This window comes from Amblyomma mixtum, chromosome 3, assembly GCF_055824585.1.
Source record: "Amblyomma mixtum isolate Tamu chromosome 3, ASM5582458v1, whole genome shotgun sequence".
NCBI lineage: Eukaryota > Metazoa > Arthropoda > Arachnida > Ixodida > Ixodidae > Amblyomma > Amblyomma mixtum.
In genome coordinates this window covers 420,424,004-420,445,370 of record NC_143014.1, presented here as the reverse complement: position 1 = coordinate 420,445,370, position 21,367 = coordinate 420,424,004, and the positions used below count along the sequence as shown (strand labels likewise).

At 50.2% G+C, this 21,367-nt stretch overlaps 1 pseudogene; it reads left to right on the top strand.

The window, feature by feature from the left end:
• Positions 1-21,019, top strand: part of LOC149357884 (uncharacterized) — a 52,140-nt pseudogene extending 31,121 nt beyond the window's left edge.
• Positions 21,020-21,367: the final 348 nt, after the last annotated feature.

The window sequence follows — 21,367 nt, the reverse complement described above, 5'->3', positions numbered from 1 at the left end:
CTGAACAACTGAACTGCTCACGGCGCGTAGTTAGCGAAGCAAAGGGGAGTGGGTTCGTTGTTCGAGCTATAGGGGTGCGGAGGGGTGAGGGGTAGTCACAGCAGCGGGACAAAGGCAAAAAAGGGCCATGCCCTTCCATTTCTGTCCAGTTTTTGCCTGATTTCGGTGGCTTCACCAAAATGTGTCACGAACGGTCACCGCACCGACCGTGCACGCGCAGTTCTGCAGCAGACGACTGCGCTGTCGGTTTATGACGTCACTCAGGCTGCTTGAATATGGCCGTCATTGCGAAGGAAATGGGCTGTCTAGTTATCGATATCTCTCTAGTTATCGTTGTGGTGCTCCATGCCGGCCTGTTTTGTTTTCCTTTCGTGCGTTAACTTTTTTTTTTCGCAGTTGCGTGCGCGGGGGTAGAGAAAGTATGATGCGCTTCTTTTGCTTTCAGGTTGATGCGTAGAGAGGTCTGAAACACGTGCACCATATTGCCACGTATCATTGCAGTGTTTGTTCGTTCACGCTCAAGACAGCAGGAAAGGGTCGTTATCACTTTTGTTCGTGGCGCGAGAAGCGACCAGACTAATCTCGATTGTTCGCAGCCATGAAAGGCTGCATCTAGGTTTTTCCAGATTACCGTAGATGATCTTGACCTGTTATCTGGAAAGTTCCTTGCCGGCTTTAAATTGAGCGATGCCGCGAGCGGCGGACATTCGTAGATCGACGATTGACGAGCACGCTTGTTGCTTACGCTGCCGCCGAGTGATTCAGTTATTTTGCGGGCGCAAGTCAGCCCAAATAAAGAGCTTCGTTTCCAAGACTGGCTAGTGTCTTCCTGACCACTGGACTGCCGTCACTACAACGTGACATCTGGTGGAGGTGCGGGGTAGCCTTTCATGTTCCGGACACCCCCAACAAGTCGTGACGCCAGCCCTCTGAGTCATCTACCGCAGGACCTGAGTCCAGTCCACCGCGCAAGCCGACGCCTGCAAGGGGACGCACCTGAGTTCGGGACCCTGCCGGACCCTACCCGGAAGCGAAAGCAAGTACCAACGTCCATCATGACCTTGCCCCAGACGACCACTCCAATCATTCTGCAGCAGCCCCGGGTGCCACCAACCTTCGACGCTTCGCCTGGCGCCGACCCCGAAGAATGGCTGGAGCAGTTCGACCGAGTGGCTGTCTTTAACAACTGGGACGATGCCATGAAATTTAGGTACGTCTTCTTTGCCCTGGAGGGACCAGCAAGAGTCTGGTTTGAGAATGAGGAAGCCAGCCTCGCGAATTGGGCAACCTTCAAAGAGCAGCTTCTCAAGACTTTCACAAAGGTCGTGAGAAAGGAGAGAGCCCAGCAGCTGCTACAGTCTCGCATACAACACCCAAACGAGACCGTTGCAGTGTACACTGAGGAGATGAAGCGTCTCTTCCGGCGTGCCGACTCGAACATGAAGGAAGAAGAAAAGGTCAAGCTGCTTATGCGAGGAGTTAAAGAACAACTCTTTGCCGGTCTCGTACGGAACCCACCGAAAACCGTGGCGGAATTCATAGAAGAGGCCTCCACGATGGAAAAAACACTTGACGCCCGAGCCCGCCAATATGAGCGCCAGCAGCGCGTTTTTTCAGCAAACTGCCTGGACGCCGCTAACAACGATAACCTGCGGGAGGTTATACGCCAAGTAGTACGAGAAGAGCTCCGACGATTGCTGCCAAATGGGACGCAGCCGCAGGTTTCACCACTTACTGACGTAATCCGGGACGAAGTTCAACAGGCCTTGGGTGTGACGCCGACACCCACGCAGCCTCTGCAGCCCCCAGCCATGACTTACGCCGCAGCTGTGCGCCGTCCTGCACCTCGACGACGGGACCCAAGCCCCTATCGCCCTCAGCCAGCTGCGTTGGACCGCCGCCCACTCGCCCCAACCCGCCCATCCTACGAGCGACGCGCGCAGCCGAGGAAATGCGACGAGTGGAGAACTCCCGACCAGCGCCGCCCACTATGCTTCCACTGTGGCGAAGCCGGTCACGTCCTCCGGCACTGCCCATACAGGAGACTGGGCATCCGAGGGTTCTCTTACGACGCTCCACGACCCCGACCCGGCCAGCGACCAGCCGAAATCGAGGAGTTTTTGCGTCGGGAAGAATACTCATCGCCGAGCCGCCTATCACGTTCCCCGTCGCCATCGTCCCCGCGCTTTGTTTCTCCTAGCCGAGGTTACGCCATGCGTGGACGCTCCCCCAGCCCCCGAAGGTTAAACTAAATAAAGCAGCCTCTGGAGGTGAGGTTGCTTCTAAGCGCATTGATAAAGATCCTCCATCGACGAGTACTCAAGACCATGCCTCAACTACGACGATAACACCGACGACGACAACACCGACGACGACAACACCGACGACGACAACACCGACGACGACAACACCGACGACGACGACACCGACGACGACGACGACGACGCGGCCAGACTTGAAGCTTTTACCGTTGCCCAGTGAAGTAACGTCGCAGTACGCCCACCGCAGCCCCACTACTCGACGAAGCCGAGATCGTACACCGAAGACAACGTGCAATGCGAAAACGCGAACAAGTGACCTTAAAGTTATGATCGACGATCACGCGGTTACTGCCTTGGTGGACACCGGAGCTGACTACTCCGTCATGAGTGGGCCACTCGCTGTCCGACTCAGGAAGGTAACAACAACTTGGGATGGCCCGCTGATCCGCACCGCAGGTGGCAACCTGATTACGCCGTCTGGACGCTGCACCGCGAGAGTTAGTGTAAACGGGAGAACCTATGCGACAACCTTCCTGATCCTACAGCAATGCTCGCGAGACGTGATTTTGGGAATGGACTTCCTGAATGAACATCGAGCGATCATCGACCTTCGATCTAAGTCGATCAAGCTTTCCACGGACAAAGCCATATCTGCAGCGACGACAGCGACTCATCCCGTTGCCTTGAACGTCCTCGACGAAGCATTGAGCGTGCCGCCCCGATCAAGTGTCGTCGCCTGCATAGGTACTGGAGACATCGAAACTGCCGAAGGCGTCATCGAGGGGAACACCCAGCTACTCCTGGATCGAGGACTGGCCGTCGCAAGGGGAGTCGCCCAAATCCGAAATGGCCAAGCCCAGGTCTTGCTAACCAACTTCACCGAAGAATACCGGCATCTAAACAAAGGTACGACGATCGCTTTCCTCGACGAGCTGGCAGACATCAGAGACATATTTGCCCTACCCGACCAACCCGTAGAACCATCTGACCAATGCCATCAACCAACGTTTGATATCAACCCAGCATTACCACGGAGCAGACAAGACCAAATACGCAGTCTTCTTCAAGAGTACAGCGATTGCTTCTCATCAGCATCGAATGTGCGACGAACGAGGCTTGCCAAGCACCGAATTGTCACAGACGAACACGCCCGACCACTGCGACAGAGCCCCTACCGCGTATCGCCGCTAGAACGCCAAGCTATCCGTAAGCAAGTTGAGGAAATGCTTCGTGACGACGTTATCCAGCCATCAAGGAGCCCCTGGGCAGCACCAGTCGTCCTAGTGAAAAAGAAAGACGGCACCCTTCGCTTTTGCGTCGATTACCGCCGCTTGAACAGAATTACGAAGAAGGATGTCTACCCCCTCCCCCGCATCGACGATACATTGGACCGGCTGTGCAACGCTAAGTACTTCTCATCGATGGACCTGAAGAGCGGCTACTGGCAAATTGAAGTCGACGAAAGAGATCGCGAAAAGACTGCGTTCATCACGCCAGACGGACTCTTCGAGTTCAAGGTGATGCCATTCGGCCTCTGCTCTGCCCCAGCGACGTTCCAGCGAGTAATGGATACGGTGCTCGCAGGCTTGAAGTGGCAGATTTGCCTAGTCTACTTAGATGACGTTGTTGTCTTCTCCTCAAGCTTTGAAGACCACCTCAGAAGGCTTCGGATAGTGCTGGAAACGATCAAGTCTTCAGGCCTGACACTGAAACCAGAGAAGTGCCACTTCGCCTACGAGGAGCTGCTGTTCCTTGGTCACGTCGTAAGCAAGGATGGAGTTCGCCCCGACCCCCAGAAGACGGCTGCGATCGCAGAGTTTCCACAGCCTAATGACAAGAAGGCTATACGCAGATTCCTTGGATTGTGCGCTTACTACCGACGATTCGTCAAGAACTTTTCGCGCATCGCTGAACCTTTGACTCAACTTACCAAGGCTGACGTGCCTTTTAAATGGGAAAGGCCACAAGAGGAAGCTTTCAACGAGCTGAAGCGCCGCTTACAGTCCCCTCCTGTGCTCGGGCACTTTGATGAAAACGCCGAAACCGAAGTTCATACCGATGCAAGCGGGGTGGGCTTAGGAGCGGTCCTCGTTCAGAAAAATGGCAGACAGGAGAAAGTTATCGCGTACGCTAGCCGTTCACTGTCGAGAGCCGAAGCCAACTATTCGACGACAGAGAAAGAATGTCTCGCCATTATTTGGGCCACGTCCAAATTTCGCCCCTACCTATACGGACGACCATTCAAGGTTGTGAGCGATCACCATGCTCTGTGCTGGCTGGCCAATTTGAAAGATCCCTCCGGCCGCCTTGCTCGTTGGAGCCTGCGTCTTCAAGAATTCGACATAACTGTAGTCTACAAATCTGGCCGCAAACATACCGATGCTGACTGCCTATCGCGAGCCCCCGTAGACGCAGCACCGGAAGAGGAAGACGACGATGCTTTCCTAGGACCGGTAAGCGCCAGCAGTTTCGCGCAGCAGCAGCGCTCGGATCCTGAGTTGCAAAGCCTAGTTGATTATTTGAAAGGCAAGACCGCCTCGCCTCCCCGGGGGTTCAAGCGCCAACTGTCGTCCTTCGTCCTTAACAATAATGTCCTCCTGAAGAAGAACTTCGCTCCCAACAGGACAGTACATCTTCTTGTCGTGCCCAAGAATCTTAGGCAAGAAATTATGCAGGCATGTCATGATGAGCCGACTGCAGGGCATCTCGGGATTGCTCGCACGTTGCACCGCATCCAGGAGAAGTACTATTGGCCACGGCTAGCTACCGACGTTTCCCACTACGTGAAAACGTGCCGTGAGTGTCAGCGACGCAAAACGCCTCCGACCAGACCAGCCGGACTCCTGAACCCCATACCACCGCCAACTAAGCCCTTTCAGCAAATAGGGATGGATCTCCTCGGCCCCTTTCCGACCTCTTCATCAGGAAACAAGTGGATCATCGTGGCCACCGACTACATGACCCGCTACGCCGAAGCAAAAGCGTTGCCTAGTGGTACCGCAACAGAAGTCGCAAAATTTTTTGTCGAACAAATTCTGCTGCGACACGGCGCCCCGGAAGTGCTCATCACAGACAGAGGAACGGCGTTTACAGCGGAGCTGACGCAAGCCATTTTAAACTACAGCCAGACAAGCCATCGGAGGACCACTGCCTATCATCCACAAACCAACGGACTCACAGAGCGTCTGAACAAGACCATCGCAGACATGCTCTCCATGTACATCGACGCCGAACACAAGACGTGGGACTCCATTCTGCCCTACGTGATCTTCGCTTATAATACTGCCGTCCAGGAGACAACCAGGTTTACCCCATTCGAGCTGGTATACGGCAGGAAGCCCACGACAACACTCGACGCAATGCTCCCGCACGTTTCTGACGAAGACAACCTCGACGTCGCCGCCTACCTTCATCGCGCCGAGGAAGCCCGAAGACTTGCGCGGCTTCGCATTCAAGACCAGCAGCACACCGACGCCCGACGCTACAATCTGCGCCGACGAGACACGCATTACAAGCCAGGTGATCGTGTTTGGATATGGACGCCAGTTCGCCGCCGTGGATTGAGTGAAAAGTTGTTGCGACGCTACTTTGGCCCGTACAAGGTTCTCCGTCGCATCGGTGACCTCGACTACGAAGTCATCCCCGACGGCACGACAGCATCTCAGCGACGCCGCACACGCCCGGAAGTCGTACATGTCGTACGCCTGAAGCCATATTATGAACGCTAAAGGACTGGAAGTTTTCATTGTCCGTGTTTATTTTCATTTTAAAGCATCGAGACGATGCTTCTTTGGAAGGGGGGTAATGCCACGTATCATTGCAGTGTTTGTTCGTTCACGCTCAAGACAGCAGGAAAGGGTCGTTATCACTTTTGTTCGTGGCGCGAGAAGCGACCAGACTAATCTCGATTGTTCGCAGCCATGAAAGGCTGCATCTAGGTTTTTCCAGATTACCGTAGATGATCTTGACCTGTTATCTGGAAAGTTCCTTGCCGGCTTTAAATTGAGCGATGCCGCGAGCGGCGGACATTCGTAGATCGACGATTGACGAGCACGCTTGTTGCTTACGCTGCCGCCGAGTGATTCAGTTATTTTGCGGGCGCAAGTCAGCCCAAATAAAGAGCTTCGTTTCCAAGACTGGCTAGTGTCTTCCTGACCACTGGACTGCCGTCACTACAACGTGACAATATTAGAGGCGCTCGAATACCACGCGCATCTCAACCCGCTCTTTCCTGCGACGCGTGCAGCCAAGGGGAGCATTACGTTGTCGACTCTACTCCGCTGACGTTAGTCATACGGCAGAGCATCTGTATTGCTTGTAGATCGCGTATATGTTAGTATACGCTGGCATCTTGCTTAGATAGGCGAGCAGCACGAAGGATAGGTATTTTCAATTTCATTAAGATAGACTGCTTGAAGAGAATGCGAACTTTCCGACGGACACCCTAAAACGCTGAGGCTGCTGCTGAATGTTTATTACACAGCATCAGGTTCGTGTTAGTGATGTCCGTATGATTTGAATGAGTATGTTCACTTTTTCCCTTCCACACAGAGTTCCTGAGCTGTTGGCAATGCAGCATTTTATTCGTGTGGTCTAGGGCGCCCTCTAGAAAGCAGAGTAACCAGTTAGACTTCGGTGCCGCACGTTACTGTAGTCTAGGCACTAGTTTGTCGCGAAATGCGCTCTCACAAATTCGCTTTCCTTGTTATGGCTCCGGCCCGAGTTTTTCGGGAACAGAAACAGAAAAATCGCCCAGAACAAGTGCTCTGTCCAGGACAAATCGCAGCGCATAAAAATAAGCCTGTGGAAGACTAATATATAGTGCAATATTTTTTTTTCATAGTCATGCCTGAAGAATGAGGGGCACCGAGGGGTACCGTAGTTAGAGATTGAACATGCAGCACAGGGTACGTGTAAAAAAAAATAGAGGAGTGCTTGCGTTAAGCTCCGCCTATATAAAGGCACGAAGCGATAACGTTGATGGCTCCCTACAGCGGTATCTCTTCACACGCGGTCACTATTTTTGGTCGGATTCGCGCATTTGTCCCGATTATAAAAACTTCACGTTCTTTTCTTAGCGCCTCAGTTGTGGCTCAGAGAATATGGCGCTCTTCTGCTCACCCGAAAGACGCAGGTTCGATCGCGGAAGCGGTGGTCGATGTCCGTTGGAGGCGAAATTCTAGAGGCTCCTGTCCTGTGCGATGTCAGTGCGCGTTAAAGAACCTTAAGGGGTGAAAATTTCCGGAACCCTTCACTACGGCGTCTCTCATAGCCTGAGCCAGCCGCTTTGGGACATTAAGCCCACCTAAACTAACCATTGTTTTTCCTAGAACTATTCCACTGTGCAATTTATGCGCACGATGTTCCTTCTGTAGACACACACATCGATTAGTACTGACTGCACTACACTGGCAGTTACGAGGCCACAAGACAGGGTTCTACATGGACGCAGGTTTTTCGCCGCACGTGCACCATCATTTGGGGAGGCGGCGCAAATCATTTAGCGAGGGTTTTCCGGTGGCTGGTGCATGCAGGCACAACTATGGCACGTGAAGCGAAGAGGCTTTGAAAAGTTAACAAGCACTTTGCTGCTAGATTAATTACTACTTCCGTAATTAAAGCTTGCACACATACGCACATACTGATGGCCATAGTCGTAAGGTGTCACTTTACATTAAAGGCCACACGATATATATATAAATCGCGCTTGTACCCAAGCTGTGGAAATATTTCTTTTTGGCCAAGTCGGTAGCGTGCTTTAGTGGCGACGGAAGTGGTTGATTCGAATCCGGACTAAAATATACGAAGATTTATTTTTTTACCCAAAACCAATTACGTTCTGAACATCTGTCGATCGAGGCATGCGCCGCGCCCTCTAATTCACGTTAAAAATTCGCTTCTATAGTGTTTTGATCTCAAAGTTGAACATATGACATGCGTTACTCGTCACGGCACAGACGTGGCCTGCTCCCGCAGAAAGGGAGCCTTAAATCTACAATTTCTCAAATCTACAAATTCTATCAGCCCAGGAACATTTGCACCATCGTGGCCTTCACAGCCCTTGCCTTAATTCTGATGTTAAACCCTGCTTTGACTCTTTCTTCTGCGTGTTATGTCGGTGCACGTTAAAGAACCACAGACAGTCGTAACTTCCGCTTCCCTTCACTACGGCGTCCCTCATAGCTCGGATCGCTTTGGGAGGAACCCCCTCAAACCCTAAATTTCCTGAGTAAATATTCCGCAAAGGGTTCGTTTTCCTTCAAGGCACACTTATGAATTATAACCGCAGAACAAAATTTACCTAAATGAGCACTCGCACTTCTACGGAGCGCAACCACCGTGGCTGCCGCGGATGAAAAATACAACCCGCCGGCTGCAATGTTCAGGAGCAAGCCTTATCGACTACTGCGGGTGTTCCAAGGGCGGCAGAGTGTTATTTCCGCAGGTGATATTGATAAAGCTGTTTGAGTAACCACAGGGGCATTGACTGTACGTTTAACCATGCAGGCGCCATTCTTGACGGTACTCCGGCAGCCTTTGTAACCTGAGCGGCCAGTGTCCGCCTACTGCGACCTGTGTAGGGCGAGTCGTTAATACAGAAAAAAGTATTCTCCTTTCTTCTATGTGTACTGCGCAGGAGGTGGATGGGCTGGCCGTTCTCAGCGTTCCCGACGGGCCCTGGACTGGCGCCTTGGGTGAAGGCGGTACTCTGGGCGCCTTCTTTCATTAATTTTGGTTATTTGTTAAAAAATGTTAGTTTCGAATGGTAACCTAAGCGAATAAAATCTGTGTGATCTGGCATAAACAGCATTTGTGCTTTTATTCAAGGATGTAAGGGCATTTTGTGGAGATATAGTAGCCGCGTTTTAATACAACAGCGTCAATATATTTCATCCCCATTTTTTTGAGACCATCCTGGTTGCGGCAACACAACATCAAAGTACATTTGAGAGCTTTGATCCGAACCTGCCGAGAAAAAAGTTCTCATAAAAGTGTTTTATTTGCAAACAAAGCTACACCTACGACAATTTCTTCACAGAAAGTCGCCACTAGTTATTGAGTGAATGAGCGCAAGTACTGTATGAGTAGCGCATGGAATTCTCCGTTCTCGAACATTGCCAAAATTTGCCGAGAGCCTTGTCCACTGCTATGGATACTTCCGCATTCATTCCTAGAATTTCAGTTCTACGGAAGAGGGAAAACGACAAAGGAAAGAAAATGCTTAGATTTCACAAGCTGGTCTCATTCAGACACTTCGCTCCCGAACACGACGGCGCCGCCACACCTTGGTATCGTGGCTTTAGTATATCTCTCTTGAACTTCCGCTTCTAATGGAGAAGAAAGAGCTGTTTTCTATTCTTCGCTGTGAGCCGGCAAATAAAGACCAAGGTATGGACCACCGCGTGGACCATGCTGGAGGACGTTAGCGTTTAGCAAGTGATCTTGAACACTGGCTTGCTCTCGAACACTTGATCTTGAACACTCGTCCGCTGTTTTATTACTGAGTTCTTGACTGCGCCTTCAATAAGGGCCACCGCGGTGGCTCAGTGGTTATGGTGATTGGCTACTGACCCGAAAGACACGGGTTCGATCCTGGCCGCGGCCGTTGCGTTTCGATGGAGGAAAAATGCTAGAGGCCCTTGTGCTGTGCGATGTAAGTGCACGTTAACGAACCCTAGGTGGTCGAAATTTCCTGAGGTCTTTACTATGGCGTTCCTCATAGCCTCAGTCGCTTTAGGACGTTAAGCTCCCATAAACAATAAATCATCAATAATAAAAAAATTCCCCTCTTAGTATGCTTTTTTCCGGCTTGAACTGTTGGTTTTTCTTGTAATGATGTCCGCAAAGCACAGTGGTCATGCATGTGTGTCCAAGAATCTGTGACGGTAGCTGCTTAACCCACGACTCTCTTCAGTGAACTTGTTGAAAATGCGAAACACTTCTGCAGCGTTAAATACCACGTCTCTCTGGTGGGGAGGCCTGTCTTCGACACTAAATGGACTACTCTATAAAAGAAAGTCCTAGTCTATAGGCTGAAAACGGATGACACTTGCCCAGGTTTTAATATTAACTCAACCATTTCATTGCACAACAACGCTCTGATTTCTTTAAATAGAAGTGGCGCCGGAAGGAACAACTTGGGATGCGAAATTCATCGTTGGGCCGGTCATTTCCGCGCCGGTCGGCGGTGAGGGAAGGAATCTTGCTATTTTCTATTCTTTTAGACTTCTTACCCTTCATCAACTCAAAATGTATTTGATAACACTGCTTGCTAAAAATCGTAGAGTAGCTGCGCTTGGCAATGGCTTCGATGGGAGTCGATAATTCCTAACTCACCAGGAACTGTACGAGAAATGGCACATTCAAATGACTGGAAAACGAAATCCTTTCAAATTACGGCCCCTGGACCACAGTACAGAAGACCGCGTTCTGGACATTGCCTGCAGTTCATTTCAAGCAAAACATATTAGGAATTAGGGGTATGGAAGCACTATCAACTCCGAAAGCCACATCCCTCATGATCCCACATCCCACAGAGCACATATTGCACACACGACTGAAGAGAGCGGCCAGTCTGAGCTCACGTAACCCATGACCACCTTAAGAGCCCACTTGCTCCAGTTTAGTCCTTAAACCGCAATCGATGCGAGAAACAGCAGCCTAAAAAAGGGGATTGTACCACTCTTAAATTTCTGCGCCAGCCCATGAGCTTCCGCGGATTCGATTAGGAGGCCACGGAATGAATACTGCTGCTTGATCGCGCTAATGAAGATGACAGTTCTAAGGAGGTGCCAACGTTGACTTAAAATATGACCAAGTTGTTGCAACGCATTTCAGAAGGAATTGAGCATGCTTCGTCTTTAGTGCAAGTGCGTTCTTTGTCTTCGTTTATTCATGGTTAGAAAAGTTAGAACCTTGGTGCATATGTCGTTGGTCCGTGACCAATAAGCTACGCTTCCGCCAAATGCATTATTTTCCTTCATAAGCTGACTACTCCGGTAGTCATTTCCCGTAAGTGATGGCGCATTTATGAAATGCCTTCCTCTTGTTTTCCCTCTCGTGTCATTTATTTACGGATTAGGCCATGGATGCTGTGCTGAACTCGTCTCTGTCTAAACCTTTAAAAATGTGAACCGTGAGCAATACGAGATGTTTATTCCGTGTTTTCCGTCAGTTATTGGTTTATTTGATATTTCATGAACACTTTTAATAGCCATTCGGGCACCGACAGCCTCACATGGAAGTACAATATATATTCCTGCTACGCAAAGTCAGAGCACGAAAATATTGTGGGTCATGGTGCACTTGGGTCCATCCGTCTGTTTAGAAATTAGCCACTCTATACTGAAGCGCACGTGTGCTGTTCAAAGTACTCTGCGCTCTTTTGGAGGTTATTGGCAGAAAGAGGATCGTAGCTGCGCCGCTCGTCACTGGGTTGTGTCAGGGAGTTCATTTAGGCGACATCTGTGTGGATTTCCCTCAAATAACAGCGAAGTATTAATGCTGTCTTTTTTTTTTCACCTGAATTTGTACATATCGAGATGTTCAGACATCAGGATAAATTTGCGTGTTTATGTTGTAAACGCTACAAGGACGGGGCAACGGCTTCCACCGGAAGTTTAGCACCCCGCGTGAATCAGGTTAGTTCAGAAGCCATTGCCACATAATGGTAGCGTGTACTGCGTACCCACTACAAGTTGTCTCCAGCTTAGACAATAATAAGAGGCACTTCTTTAGAGCGCTAACTCCACCCTAGATAGCTCTGACGCTCTTTGAGCTTCCATTTATGTACACAAGAGACCGTGTATAGGTGTGAGCGTGTTTGTCCATGCATTAGGACTGTTCCGAGTAATTGTTGCGTACAGGGTCGGGCGATGCAAATTCACTATACACCTGCACTATTTGCAGGCACGTAGCGAGGATTTTTGCGTAGCAACTACTGACGAAAGGAAGGTTTTGTGCCTAGTTGTGAAGGGCACTATATGGTACACCAAAACTTTTTTTTTTCTCAGAGTGGCAATGTTTTCAATATTTCTCCAAAGTTTCTTTCTGGCATAACGACGTCCTGCTGTGTATCGGCGGCCGTGAATGAGAGCTAAATAGGCAGCCTCCAACAGTGACCAGCTCGTCGCGAATAACTGTGTGACTCGTTACCTGTTTTTAAAAATATTAATCAAGAGGGAGATCAATATAGGCACAGTAAAGCAAAATTTCAGGTTCGTGCAGGAGCATCACTGCACAACTGGTTCTACTCATGCGCAGTACGGCGTCTCTGGTGTATGCGGCGACGCCGAATTCACAACGGAAGAGCCAACATTCGCTACTGCCGCTGCACTGCTCCCTCTATACACCACAGGTGTACTGGAAACAATCGAATATATTGAGGCCATATTTTACTGGCAAGCTATCAAGAGCACGGAAACAATGCGCGTAAAATGGAAAACGAGCCCTATGCGGGCTCGTTTTCAAAATAAATACTATGTTAGGCAAGTGCTATTGCTTTTTTTTTTGCAAATTAGATATTTTTCTATTATTTGTCCATATTCCCAATAGCAGACGCTTACGAACGGCTACTTGTCGCTTGAGTCCCTTCTTGCCCAAGGTGCGGCTACAGACGGAACGAAAATTATGTGGCCGCTCAGCGGGAGCTCCAGGGCTTTGGTCCGACCTCACGGCGGCGTTTTGGTGAAAGCGAAACGCTAAAAGTCCCCAATGTGCTGTTGATTGTCAGCGCACGTCAAAATATCACCTGGTGATCGAAATGGTTACAGAGACCTTCACGACGACACCACTTTCTCTTTCTTCTTTCACTCCCACCTTCCTCCGTTCCCATACTCCACGGTTTGGGTGCCCACCGAGATGTGAGGCAATTATGGCGCCATTTTTTTGCCTCAAAAACCTTGATTTCAATTTTTTCCCTTCGGTGCCTCCTTGAGTTACGGAAGCATGAAGGGCTCTTGATTTCAGGCAAGCACATCGTGTAAGCTAAGCGTCGTTCTGAAATTTCTCCCCAATAGAAAAGTGAAAGGTTCTGGGCCAAGCTCGGGAGGAAAGGGAAAAAACATAAACTCACTAGAACGAAAGGGAATTCCGTTTGTCCTTTACGTGCAGCACGCAAGTCGCCTTCATACACATTTATAATAGCGTCCGATACATGTTCCTGCTTTCTCAGTTACCGATCCTGCGATATCCTAAGCCTGTCTTGAAGAAGCAGTTTTGGCCTGCGCACTTACAGCGAAGGTGCTCGTGTTCATCAACAACCTTATCTCATTTTTATTTTAACTTGCTGAGTACTATCGCGTACATCGACTACAAAAGTGCATTGTTTCATCAGCAGCAAACATGACATCAAAGCTGGTCAGTTACAATGGAGCAAAGCAATTAAAGGGGGCAGTAAAAATTATGTCGTTCGTCCGTTCGCTGCTGTCTTTGCTACGGACGGCTGAAGATTTAGTAATTGAGCTGCGCAGATGGCTTCCTCGCCCGCAGTTATGATTTTCGCTGACAAAACTTCGTCTCCGGGGTATAAAGGTCTTGGTTACTTCCGCAATGACGAATAATGTCTCAGTGTATGCGTGTAGCGCATTCGTCCTCTGGGTTTATTTTCTTTGTCGTTCAATCGCGGTCGATCTTTGCGTCTTAATCCAACTGGAGCAGCAGTGCGGTTTTCACAGCGATCGCACTGTGCGTTGTTCCGCCTCTGAAGTGCAGAGGAAGACGCGCGTGGAGAGAGGACGATGCGCTCGAGAGCGCGAAAGCTAAGGCTCCCGTTCTGCAGAATATACGATGTCGTCATGGTCAGCTTTGTAAGCGACAAATCTCCGGAGAAGCAACTCGGTGGGCCACAGGGGTCTCGTCACCTTTTGGCGTGACCAGAACCTGCCCGCCGGATTCTGAGAAAACTGGCCACCGTGGCAGGTGGCAGTTAACATAATGAAGGGTCGTGCAAATAATGCTGGCAACACCAACTTGGGTCTGAAAGCCCCACCGAAGGCAGCACCTGCCACCCAGGACATTGGCGCACCGCTTAATCGCTACATCATTGTGCGAGGAGTGGTATGACGGCTGCCAGGGAGTCATAATGGTTTAAGAATAACTCTTATATGTTGTCACGTAGTAGTTGGTACAGGTAGCGCCGCGTCTAGACGGCACAGGAACGCCAACACCGAGAAGATGCGAACGTACACCGCGATGGCCAGGATGGAGCGCCCAGTGTCGTCTTCATCAGCAGCGTACAGCGGGGCGCACGAGCTGCGTGCAGAACAGCCGCCGAGCGGCTATTGTTGCAGACGCGGCATTACCCGCCCTCTCGGAAAAAAGCATCGGCCTGATGCTTTAAGAAGAAAAGAGGGTGAAAGAAAAAAAAAACAAAGTAACGCGTAGCACTTAGTCACTAAATGTCTCGCGAAAAATAGGGCTTCATCCGCACCACATGAACAATCTCTGGTCTCAGCTGACGGCGAGTAGTCCGGGAAGCCCCATCCGGGCGAACTTCATAGGTTACGTCCCTTAGCTGACGGAGAACTCTGTAGGGGCCGAAATACTGCTTGAGCAGTTTTTCGGAAAGACCACAGCGTCGAATGGGTGTCCATACCCACACTTTGTCGTCCGGGGCGAACGTCATCAGTCTGTGGCGGCGGTCCAGCTGGCTTGACAGGGGGCGTTTTTCGTCGTTGACAATTACGGCACGTGCGCACGTAGCGTCGTACAGTCGCCGCGAGCTTAGGCCAGTAATAGCTCTTTTTGATCCGAGCCAGAGTGCGGGCGTAGCCGAGGTGACCGGCGGTGCGCTCGTCATGACACGCCTGCAAGATTTCTTCACGGAGATTCGCTGGAACAACGAGGAGGTAGTCGCTTCCGGTTGGAGAAAAGTTGGCTTTGTACAGCACGTTGTTGCGCAGACAAAAGGAGGACTGGGTTCTTTGCGAAGGACTGGGGAACCTTCGTGGTACGTGCTTCCAGGAAGTCGATGAGAGGTTTCAGCGCCGGGTCCTCACATTGCTTACTGGAAATAGTCGCTGCGTGTACGGCTGCGATGAGAGGAAAGTCCGGTTCGTCGTCGTCGCGCGCAGCCTCGACTGGATATCTGGACAAGCAGTCGGCATCGTTGTGCTGGCGCCCTGATTTATACACGATGGACATGTCCAACTCCTGAAGACGTAAGCTCCAACGCGCAAGGCGGCCAGAGGCCCGTAAGTTCGTCAACCAGCAGAGATAGTGGTGGTCGGCTACGACGACTTGAAAGCGCCGGCCGTACAGGTAGGGTCGAAATTTCGTCACAGCCCATACCACGGCAAGGCATTCTTTTTCGGTCGTGGAATAATTAGATTCAGCACGAGACAAAGTTCGGCTGGCGTATGCTATCACGCGCTCAGCGCCGTCCTGCCCCTGGACGAGTACAGCACCGAGGCCCACGTTCCTGGCATCTGTGTGGACCAGTCTCCGCACGAGAATCGAAATGACCGAGGGCAGGCGTGGTTTGCAAGCGTCGCGTAATTCATCAAATGCCTGCTGCTGCTGCTGTTCTGTCCACGCGAATGGGACGTCCTCTCTTGTATGAGGCGTCAACGGTGCAGCAAGTGGGGAAAAGTTGGCAATGAACCGCCGGTAATACGCGCAAAGGCCCAAACAACGCCGGACCATTTTCTTGTCCGAAGGAGTGGGAAAGTTGGCGACGGCAGCCGTTTTAGCAGGATCCGGCCGGACTCCACGATGGCTGACGACATGGCCCAGGAAAAGGAGCTCCTCATAACCAAAGTGGCATTTCTCGGGCTTCAACGTAAGGCCGGCAGATCTTGTAGCCTGTAGCACGATCAAGAGGCGCTGGAGGTGTTCTTCGAACGTTGGCGAAAATGCAACAACGTCGTCCAGGTATACCAAGCTCGTCTGCCATTTCAGGCCCGACAAAACAGCATCCATCATTCTCTGAAATCTTGCCGGAGCCGAACACAAACCGAAAGGAAGGACCTTGAACTCATAAAGGCCATCCGGCGCCACGAACGCTGTCTTCTCGCGATCCCGCTCGTCAACTTCAATCTGCCAGTAACCACTTTTTAAGTCCAGCGAAGAAAAGTAGCGCGCGTGCCGCAGCCGGTCAAGAGAGTTGTCAATGCGTGGCAAAGGGTAGACATCTTTCTCGGTAACCTGGTTAAGCTTCCGGTAGTCAACGCAAAATCGCAGACTACCAACCTTCTTCTTAACCAAAACCACAGGCGAAGCCCACGGTCTCCTCGATGGCTGAATAACACTATCCTGCAGCATCTCTTGGAGTTGTTCAGCTATGACTTCACGCTCCCGCAATGAGACACGGTATGGGTTTTGTCGAATTGGTCGGGTACTGTAGTGCGTAATGATGCGGTGCTTAGCGAGAAGCGTTTGTTTGACTACCGACGTGGACGAGAAACAGTCTTGGAACTGATGCAGAAGGCCGACTAGGCCTTCCCTATCGGTTAGGGGTAAGCCTGGGTTCACGTCGAGGATCAACTGAGGTGTGCAACAAGTGGACGTTTCCCTCTGGAGGGCAAGGCAGTCGTAAGTTTCGGAGATGCCCTCGAAGTATGCGACCGCAGTGGCCTTGGCGATGTGTTGCCGTTAGGTCCCGAAATTCGTTACAAGGACATCTGCCAGGCAGTTCCGTAGCGTAACGATACCCCTCGCGATGCAGACCCCATGAGAAAGCGCAAGCGCAGTGTTCTGTTCTGCTACGCCGTCATCACTGCACCGGTCGTCACAAATGACGGTGACGAGGGCACAGGATCGCGGAGGCACGGTCACATCGGCGTCGATTATGCGCAGGGGCGCTCTGCGTGGTTCGGTGTCGGCTGAAATTGTTCCATGGGTCGAAAATGTTACCAGACGACCAGGAAGGTTTATGATGGCACCATGCTCGCGCAAGAAGTCCATTCCGAGGATCAGGCCTTTGCAGCAGTGCGGCAGAACAACAAAAGTGCCAACAAAAGCAGAATTGGCAATGGTGACTCGAGCAGTGCATCTTCCGACAGGCATCATGAGGTGACCGCCAGCAGTACGAATTTGAGGTCCATCCCATTCTGTCTTTACCTTGCTGAGGCGATCCGCGAGGTGCTTGCTTATTATCGAAAAGTCCGCGCCTTAATCGACTAAAGCAGTCACTGGGTGCCCGTCAACGTGAATGCGGAGGTCGGCGCTAACTGCATCGGTGTCAGGGAAACTCGGTGTCCCACAATCGAGCTGCGGCGGCATTGGGATCTCGGCATCACGCTCCGGCGGCGTTCGGTGGTCTTCATTATATCCGCTGTAAGCAATCTTCCCCCCTGAGGTCGCCGCTTTCAGTTTCCCCGGCGCGGGCATGGAGACCGGCCCCACAGTCCATCTGATAAAGCCTGGCGGCTGGGCGACGTGATGCGTGCGGGATACGGAGATCGGGATCGGCGGGTAGAGGTGGTGTCATGGGCAGAAAGATACTCTCCATTTCGTGGGGTCGATCACCGAAACGGGGACAGGGAGCGTCACGTGGGAAACCCCGGAGGCCGATTTCACGGCAGGGGCAACGGCGATACAGGTGGCCGGCTTCACCGCAATGGTAACAGAGCGGCTGCTGGTCAGAAGTGCGCCAAACAGCCGCCTTCCGGGCCGGTGGACGCATGGCAGGTCCTCGCTGAGGCCGCTGGTAGAATGACGGTGGCGGAGCGGTTGGCGGCGGCGGGTGGTACGGCAAGCGTTGCACAGGTGGCAACTCGGAACGGAGAGCCGCGGCGTAGCTCATGGGACGTGGCTCCGGCATGACCGGAGGAGGTGGTGAAAATGCTTGCCGAATCTCGCCGCGCACAACCTCGGTAAGAGCCGCAGCCGTCGGATCAGACGAGGCAAGGGTCAGTTTCTGCTGCTCTTCACAGACCACCGCGCGTATGAGCTCACGCAGCGACGCATTGTCGGTGGACACGCTCAAAGAAGCCGCACTGGCACTTGGCTCACCGCACAAGGAGTCATTTCGGTGGCAGCGCTGATGCAAGGCCCGCTCAATTGCGATCGCCTGTTTGATGAAGTCGGCTACCGTCTGCGGGGGATTTCGGACCAAAGCAGCGAAGAATTGGTCCTTCACACCTTGCATCAGCTGGCGACAATAGCATTAGTTGGGCGAGTAGGTGTTTTCGATGATCCATAACTACAGCGCAAACGACAGGACAGAGATGAAGAAGGGACACCACACAGCGCTGACTCACAACTAAAGTTTTATTGGATGCCAGCAGGTATAAATACCTCCCTGACGGCCAGAAAAGAATGCAGTCCACACTTACATGCGTGACTGACCTACAAATATACGAGCCACGTGCCACCAAGCAAATCACATGCGCGAGAATACAATATAATCAGTGAGCATGCACTTGTCAATATTCGCAATCAAGGTATCGTCTTTCTTTTTCTGACAACGCGACAGATGAAGCACTGATGCATTCTTCCGAGAGCCTACCTATTAAGGGAGCTTCTATGATCTCCCTTGCTAACGAGTCACGGTTCTTTCCTAACACTGCACTTTCCTGATAATTTGGCGTACAGACGTAGGTATCATCGTCATCTTCATTGCCTTTGCAGTGCCTGCAATGTTTCGCCACGTGGCCAGAGATAGCGACACGGGAGACATTATACTCATGCTATTTGAGTCTTTCGTTTAAACATCGGCCGGTTTGGCCGATGTATCGCTTACCACAAGATAGTGGCAGCGAATATACCACCCCTTCCTGGCAAGGCACAAATTGTTTTGCGTGCTTTATCGGGCACTTGCGCGATTCTTTAATCCCTGAATTTACATTCTTAATCAGGCTGGACAGTCGTTTGGGCGCCGAAAAGACGACATCAACGACTGTATGTTTTTCCGATTCTTTTTAGATTGTGCGACACTTTGTGAAGATATGGCAACACAACAATCTTCCTTTTCTTCGTCTCTTTCGTACAATCACTTTTTGCCTTTGAGTTTAACTTTTCCTGTAGTTTTCCTGCCACGGAAACTAATAATTCAGACGGGTAGCCTGCCTTTGCCAGGCGGTCTACTTGGTTGCTGAAGCTATGCTCCAACCTGTGTTCGCAGGATTTGTTCACTGTGTTGCTGGAAACGGTATGTACAATTGCTCTCTTCACCAGCTTGGAGTGAGCTGATGAAAACGGCATGATGGGCTTAACAGCACGGGGTCCATAAGCCCAACAAACATGAGATGGAGTGAAATGAAGCGAAAGATCTAAAAACCTAATAAAATCCTTCAATGGTACTTCGTGTGTTAAAACCAATCATGCCTCACACATGCACACACGTGCGCTCAACCTGTCTGCTTACTGTGTATTGTTCTTTGGGCTGTTCTTCATGGCTTTATAGAAGTCTTGAAGGCTAGCTTTTATGTGAGTATGGCTCGGTTATTAATTTTCTTCAGCTCTTTCAATCATTTGGCTGAGTAATAAAATCAGAGCTTGACTGTATTGTCTAGTCATGCGTAAGATCCCTAGTTCAAAAAAACCTATGATTTCAGCATTTTTGTGCAATGGTGCGCTAGCAGCCACATTGTCTTTTTTGGACGATGTGTCTGTAGAAACCAGTACAATGACAGAACGATACGAATGTGATTGTTTTTCATGTGAATTTTTAGGAAGGGTACAACCTGGTAATGAACAAAGTTCTGCTGATGCCTTGATATGTTTGCTACTCTTCTGCTCATGCAAGCCAGCACAACAAGTGCTGCGGCTCTGGCAGCAGCACTCTCACATATTTGTATGAGAAATTTACAGTACGGGCACCTGCCAAAAGCAGCGCTACCATATATGCATGAATCGAACGAGTTTTTTTTTTTTTTCAAAATCGTATGCTTAAGAAAGCACCTCGCGTTTATTGGAGCCAAGGTATGAATAGAGCGCAATTTTTTTTCTCACTTTGATACACCCACAGCGAGCTCACACGACAGGCTCATGAGCTGTGAGGAAAAGCGAACTTTTTGATGACCAGAAACGCGGAAAGAAAACCGTGAAGACTACTGAGAAAGAAGAGAGAACTGCTGAAAGAGCCTTGAGTAGTAGGGAAGCGAAAAAATTCTGAATAAGCACAGAACTGTGCTGTACAAGCCGCGAAGCATTAAGACAGGAAGCGATGGAATGCGAGCCATTGCTGTGTGTGAGGCTGTGTACGTGAATGTGTGGGAGCCGTCCTCCAGAATATTGCAGATTCTTCATTTGCAAGTCACAAATTTCAAAATTTTTTGCCAAAATTAGAAGCTGAGGCATATGGCAATAACTGCGCTGTGGCTTATGCACAAGGCATATCTCTCGGGAGAGAAATTGGTTGTATAAAGAATTCCAAATCAGAATGCACTGAGTAACTGCAGTGTCTGGAACAAGTTACTGTTGCCTGCCTAATACTGGAGTAATTTGCTCTCTTGGCATCACAGCATGCCTTAATCTGTGTGCTTTTATTGTTGTGTTGCTTTGTTTTGCTTGAAATGCTGGTATAACCATGTAAATGATGTTAATATGCACCGTTATTTCCACAGATGTCGCGCTAAGAGAGCATTGGACTGTTGGGAATCAAACTCAACCTAACGGCAGTACTAAAAGAGGCAGCTATGCATTTAGATTAGCCCTAAAATTCTGCAGGTGTAAGCAGGATGATCTAGCCTCTAAATGTGTCTTTTTCTTTTCAGGCAATTGGTGGGGATGAACCCAGAGGAAAGGAGCCGGCAGTTGTCCCGGAGGATAACCTCAGTCCACCCAAAAGTGCACAGTGCCCTTCAGCAGCTTGAAATGTTCAAAAAAAGTGGCAGGATTGCATGGATCAGATTTAGTGTGCTTATTAACTCTGATATCAGAGCTTAGATATGGGATTATTGTGTAGCGCAAATTTAGTGTGTTCATGAAATCTGATATCAGATTAGATATTGGATTTAGTAGCTTTTGCAAATAACTGTTTTATTTATATCATTCAATGTAGATTCTCTGTATAGCTTGCTTTTGCTATTTTTGTACCTCTGTGTTCTTAATTAAAACTTTCTAAAACTATTTCATTTCTATGCAATATTTACTCCTAGATTGCGTCTCTACCTGAAAATGTTTGAAGGAGATGCAAAAAAGTACTGCATATAGACACATGT